This window comes from Centruroides sculpturatus, unplaced genomic scaffold (genome assembly GCF_000671375.1).
Source record: "Centruroides sculpturatus isolate CEXI.00-Female unplaced genomic scaffold, Cexi_2.0 scaffold562, whole genome shotgun sequence".
Classification (NCBI taxonomy): domain Eukaryota; kingdom Metazoa; phylum Arthropoda; class Arachnida; order Scorpiones; family Buthidae; genus Centruroides; species Centruroides sculpturatus.
In genome coordinates this window covers 288,677-295,400 of record NW_019384698.1, presented here as the reverse complement: position 1 = coordinate 295,400, position 6,724 = coordinate 288,677, and the positions used below count along the sequence as shown (strand labels likewise).

At 31.3% G+C, this 6,724-nt stretch overlaps 1 protein-coding gene across 1 annotated transcript in view; it reads left to right on the top strand.

The window, feature by feature from the left end:
- Positions 1-785: 785 nt before the first annotated feature.
- The window catches only part of LOC111627488, an 89,820-nt gene continuing 83,881 nt past the window's right edge, over positions 786-6,724 (top strand). Inside the window, exon 1 of the mRNA XM_023371065.1 lies at positions 786-864. The gene's annotated coding sequence lies outside the window, so the exon portion shown is untranslated. The remainder of the gene's footprint in view (positions 865-6,724) is intronic.

Here is a 6,724-nt window from a genome sequence, read left to right as displayed (position 1 = left end):
AAAAAAATCCTGAAATTTCTCTACATAAAAAAATCCTGAAATTTCCCTACATAAAAGATCCGAAATTTCCCTGCATAAAAGATCCTAAAATTTTCCTACATAAAAAATCCTGAAATTTTTCTACATAAAAAATCCTGAAATTTCCCTGCATAAAACCTCCCGAAATTTCCCTATATAAAAGCTCCCGAAATTTCCCTATATAAAAGCTCCCGAAATTTCCCTACATAAAAGCTTCCGAAATTTCCCTAACAAAGCGTCATTTAACAACTTTTCTAGCAACCAGTTCAAGACTTTTCGTCTACTTCATTCCGGTTTCAGGGAATTTTCTAAACTAAAATTGCTGAACGAAAACTATAGTCAACAAACATTTCCCCAACTAAAATTACCCTAACCAAAATTCTCCGCGTTGAAATTTATCTTAAATAATAAATCTTCAGCAAATTTACTCTAGGTTATGAAGTGTGTTGAGGGTTTCTGAAAAGGACACTTTACCTACTTTACGGTGGGAGGGGAAAGTGTTTCGTCCTTCAATAGCTGGAAGAAACAAATGTATTTCGCTCATCTTTCACTCCAGAGCTTTGGCTAATTTGACCATGCGGCCAAATATACCACGAGGATGGCCACATGGCCGGTCCGACCACGTGACAAATAGGGTGACGTCACCGCAAGGAGCGATTTGAATAAAGTATAGCGTGATCCGAGTGCATTAGAGGAATTGGAAATGGTTTTTCTGTCGGCGAATCGATCCAATATTTCTCGACCAGATGCTAGAAATACGTAGTCGAACCTGTTATTATTTATTTATTCAACGACCCAAAGAAGACAGATAGGTGCCATTATTTTCTTTCCACTGCAAAACTTTTGGTGAGTAAAAATTTTACTTTTTCTCGCTGGTCAACATCTTTCTTGACGTTGATTTTGGGCGTTTCCCTTCATCTTCTTCTTAACTCAATAGTTTACGGATACGCCCATTTTATCGATAGAGATATAACGTGGCATCAATTAAGGTGATACGAAACTTTAATAAGCTTTATCCTCTTGAAGTTTGTACAGTATTTTTTGATAGAAGAATATAGAGAAAACAGTAATTGTTTCACTCGCTCCTTAATCAAATATAGAGTAATCTTTCTAAGATGCTGAGCTACTGAATAAAATGACTTTTCTACTTTCAATGTGAATTGTGGATGGGAAAAATAGGAAAGAAATGGTCTCGATACAAAGATAACTTTTCTTATGGAAGACTATTTCTCTTTTTTATGTTCGTGTCATTAATTTTTTGGATTTTCGTTCGTCTTTCTACCATCGTTCGATTTTACTTCCCTTGTTTTCCTGTTCCTAGTCCCGTTTGTTGTCATTTCTTCTTGCAAAGATGTCCAGCCCATTTGCTTTTCTTGATCACGCCAATGTTTTTTTCTCTGTTCTCTTATTCATTTAGTTGTCGTTCTTGTCTTTTATTGCAATAAAGCCACACGTTTCTCTATGTTCATTGTCTGCTCTTTTTCCCCCTTTCTCATTCTCTTTCTTCTCCTTATCCTTTTCCTTTCTGGAATAGATACTTTATTGTATTGAAACTTTTTAAATATTTACTGTAAATTTACATAAATTCGTCGCTTAAATGATTAATTTTAAAGTTTATTTTCTATATTTATTTTATTAAATTCATAAGTATACTGTACATTAGAAATCTAAAATTTATTGGGTTTTGACGCCTCTTCCTTCTACTTTTTTTCTGTTTACTTTTTTTCTTTTTCTCACCCTATTCTTCCTACTTTCCTTCCCTTCTTTTACTTTCTTAATATATCTTTTCCTTCTACTGTTTAAATAGCCTTTTTTTTTTCTTTATCCTCCTCCTCTTCATCATGGTATCTTGATCTATTTACTTTCTTTTACCTCTTACTTTCCTTGTCCGCTTTTTCTCCTCATCCTGCCTAATTAGTTTGTTCCTTTTTCCTCATTTTCTCCCCTACTCTTTTGCTTTCTTGGTCTATCCTTTTCTTTCTCCTCCTGCTCTCCTTATTCACTCGTTCCCTCTTGCTTCTTACTTCTTTCTTGTTGTTTTCTTTCCTTTATATTTCACACTTTTTCTCTTTTCCCCAGCTAATTAATTTACTCTTTCTTCTTTCTCCATCTTCCTAGTCTTTTATTTTTCTTCCTTTTCCTTTAGATCTCTTAGTTCACTCTCTTCCTCACCTTCTCTTTCCTAGTTCATTCCTTTTGTATTTCACTTTCTTATCTACTGTTTTTCTTCTAGTTCCTCATCCTCTCCTCTAACTTTATTTCGACTGCTTACTTCTTTATCCTCATTTTATTGACACCATATGTTAAAAATTTCTCAAATCTTCAAATTTTAAGCAGTTTATTTATCCAAAACAGTAAATTATTACCCGATCCTCGTCTGTAGAAAGTCGGAAATTGAATATAGGACAACATTTTTAACAAGTCTTTTTGCACTTTTATTTTACATTTTGACTAGTATACACTCTTATTTTATCTTTCTATTTTTGATTTTGTTCATTTTATTTCTTCTCCAGTTTAGTTCACTCTCTTCCTTCTCCAAAAAGGAGAAGACTGAACTAAGAAACCTAGTTTACTCTCTTCTGACTCATCCTTTTTGCTTTTCTCCTCGTCCTTCTCTAACTTTTCTGTTCTGATCTTACTGTTTTCTGTTTATTTCCTTCTCTCACGATCCGGATTATATTGTAACTAAATTTAAAAAACACACAAAAATTCCTTTATAAAACTGATGGAAGTTTTCGATTGAAATCGTAAAATTTTTAAGAATTTATATATAAAAATATTAAATTTATAAGTTTATTTTCTTATATACGACGTTAGTGATTGAAAAATATGGATAGAGAGATCGAAATTACAGAAATTTCAGCAAATTTTTGGAGTATTTTATCATGAAATTTTGACTAGTTTATAATCATATCAACTGTTTCTCATCTCCCTTTTTTTTCTCATTTTTCCTCTTCATCTCATTCAGCATCTTATCCAATTCTTCTTTAATTTTTTTTCTACTTTATCAGTGTGCATCTACGACAAGATTTTCTTATTATTGACAACTATTTCTCATTTTCTTTCTATGCAGCATCAGCAATAGCAGCAGCAGCAGCAGAAGCAGCAACCTTTTATATTTTTAACATACGCTTTAGGGAGTTTTTTTCATTATTCTTTCAGCATTTTATTCCTTTGTCCGTGCGTTTTTTTAATTATAAAAAGCATCATAAATGGTATATTTTTTTCTGGAAAGTATGTTTAAATTCTTTTGTTTCGTGCTAAATATAATATATTAATAAATAAAATAAATTTAATTCGTTAGAGGAGAGTAGAAGACGATAAAAAATTGGTATTTTTTCCCTTAAAAAACGCTAGAATATTTCACTTTTCTACTTTAATTTTAAACAGATTCTCTCTACCTTAGCAGCATAACGATTGAGTTAGCAAGGGGAGAAAAAATAATGTATAAAATCGATCAGTACGAGGGATTTTTGACGAATTATTTTTTTACTTTAATAGCTCATACGCTGTAAATTTATCGTTTTAACATCTTAAAAAATGAATTTTCTGATGGGATAATAGGTATAAAATGCCATTAATTCTTTAAAAAATGAGATTCTCTTCAGCTTCTCCCAATACTCTTACGCAGTTAGATTAATTTTTTTTTTCTTTCAAACTCGAATTTTCATCTTCATTAATGAAAATGGTTTATTTTTCAATTTGGCATCGAATGGCGATAAGTTAAAATTACAAAAAATGGTTTTTCTTATCTTAAATTTAGCAATGGAACGATTTAATTTAAGCAATCTCCCCCCTTAATTCCGTGTACTACCAATGGAACTCGCTGTTTTCTAGGGGGTTTCGATGAGATTAGTACGAGTATAGATCGAAAATTAATGAAGAAAAATCATTGATTATTGTATAAAATTCAACAAGTAATGATGGGAATCACACAAATGTCAGCTTCTTTAACGCTCTACAGGTTACACTCTTGATCAATACCATCGAGTTAAGAAGACATTGTCATCAACAGTCAATGCCGGGTAGTAATTATACAACCTTATTCCCATTCTATCAAGATTTCTAGCTTAAAAAATAAGTATTTTCCGAGTTTATGGGGATAAATCACATCTCTACACATTAATAATCTCATGCATCCATAACTATCTTCTTCCATTTTCGTGTAGCGTAACGAATAAGAGAGTGGCATTTTTTCCTGTTGCACTCATCGACTACGAGTTTTTAAGACATGGTTCCATTAAAAATTATTGAAATCGATCGGCGAAGAAAGCTAAAAATTGCCATAAAAGAAGAAAAACCTACAAGATCTTAATTAAAATCCTCCATATCTTCTCCCCCCCGTCCGATATATTAGTAAATAGCAAGAAGGGATGGCTTCTGTTAGTGCTGCTTGCTTCCCTGCATAGCATCGATGCAGAGAGTTGTATGTGGCGAAACGTGCTCCTAATGATACCCTCTCTATAATCGCTGTCAGCACCACCTGCTGATCGATTTACAGGCACTTTAGCAACGTCCCAATATAAGTCGTTATCGTGTTTAGGTTTACACTATCGAGAAGAGATGGCTTCCTTCCCAACGCATTAATTGTTGATACAATACTTTAACCACATGTTCTACTACATTTACTTTTATTTTAATGTAGAGAAATCTTTTACTTTTATCGAATTTACTTTATCGAACTGGTTTAAGAAGTCCACAAAATAATCAAGACGGGTAACACGCGATCGATGAAGTAGTGTTGAAGGGGGTGAAATCTCTTCTAGATACTTCGATAAGAATTGGTTTCTGTGCAAATTAAAACCGTTCTAGAGTAAAATTTGGCAAAAATTCAAAGAAAATTAGCAATTAAGTCTCGATTTTTTAACGTTTTCCCCCTTCTGTATTAAGTACAGTGCAAGTTACTCTGCCACCATTTTCATCTTCGGTAGTGGAATTTTAAAAAAATATACTAATTTTTTTTTTAGCAAATTAACAATACATAGATGTATAGAAACAAATAATCGATCAACTTTTTTTCTATCCTTTCGCGTAATTGACCCACGAAGCGAATTCTGCAATGATCTATATTATCAACCCCTCAATTGATAAATCCCTACAAGCTACATACATATGTGCATAATTAGCAGAAAAATTAATTAAAACAAAACTCCACTTATTAATTAGTACAAAAGCTTGGATTTATCTCTAATTAATTTTCCAAAAAATGTATTTTCTTGAAGAGTAGCAGCAATACTAGAATTTAATAATCAGAGTTCTAGCATGGAAGTGAATGATTAACCCCCTTTTTATCATAAGGTAAAGTTGATTGAATTTTGGAGGATATCCAAAAGAAGAGGGGGAGGAAGAAGAGGAAGAAGAAGAAGAAAAAAAAACGAGATTTCGTATCGAATAAATTTGTTCCTTCCCTTAAAAACTTTAAACAAACTCAAATATTTTCGATATTCTTCATATTTTTCTTTACTTCTGTTGTTTCTTGCCGAATATAAATGACTATTATTTGAATCAGAATCGTGACATTGTAAGGAAGTTTGGACACGTCAAAAATTGAAATTTCCCTCTTTCCCGTAGATGCTGAATGTAATTGTGGAGGTTTTATAAGGAAAATTTCCGGGTTTTCTTTCAAAAAATGCACTCTGAATTACTGCGGGGACGTTGTAAAAACGTTCGGCTAAAATCTTAACACACGTAGGAAGAAGTAAATCAGGTGGAATTTAAATTTATTTTTAAAGAAAAACACCTAAAATATGTGTTTTTCACAGAATAAAATAGATCAGAAGTGCTTTAAGAATGATTTTATTAAGCAAAATGTTTTAATTTTCTTGAAATTTTCATGTAAAGTAAGAGTAAGTGATGCTGAGTGTAAAGTTACTTTTAAAGGATAACTCCTTAAAATCGTGATTATTCTAAACTGTAATGGATAAATTATGATTAAAAGTGAGTTTAAAATGTGAAAATATTAAATATAATTTAACAGTATACTTTAATTTTAATTAAAAACAAGATGCTGATTTGTTAAGATTTAAAAGATTTTTAAGAGAATTCTTTAAAGAACAATTAGAAAATGATTGTGTAAATTGCTTTATAAACAATTTAAATAATTAAAAAAAGGTATAAAATTTTAAGATTTAAATAAATTAATTTGCTTAAAATATTAATAAGGATCAAAGCGATGTGCCATTGAAAGTGAAGGATTTCTTTAAAAGAAGCTCAAGAAAATGATTTTATCTTGATGGAAAATTGATTATTCACATTTTTTAAAAGAATTTAAAGATCTTCTTCAAAGGAGAACTCAAAAAATAGAGATTTTCTTCAAAGGAGAACCCAAAAAATAGACATTTTCTTCAAAGGAGTACCCAAAAAACAAAGATTTTCTTCAAAGGAGAACCCAAAAAATAGAGATTTTCTTCAAAGGAGAACCCAAAAAATAGAGATTTTCTTCAAAGGACAACCCAAAAAATAGAGATTTTCTTCAAAGGAAAACCCAAAAAAATAATAATTTTCTTCAAAGGAAAACCCAAAAAATAGAGATTTTCTTCAAAGGAGAATCCAAAAAATAGAGATTTTCTTCAAAGGAGAATCCAAAAAATAGAGATTTTCTTCAAAGGAGAACCCAAAAAATAGAGATTTTCTTCAAAGGAGAACCCAAAAAATAGAGATTTTCTTCAAAGGAGAACCCAAAAAATAGAGATTTTCTTCAAAGGAG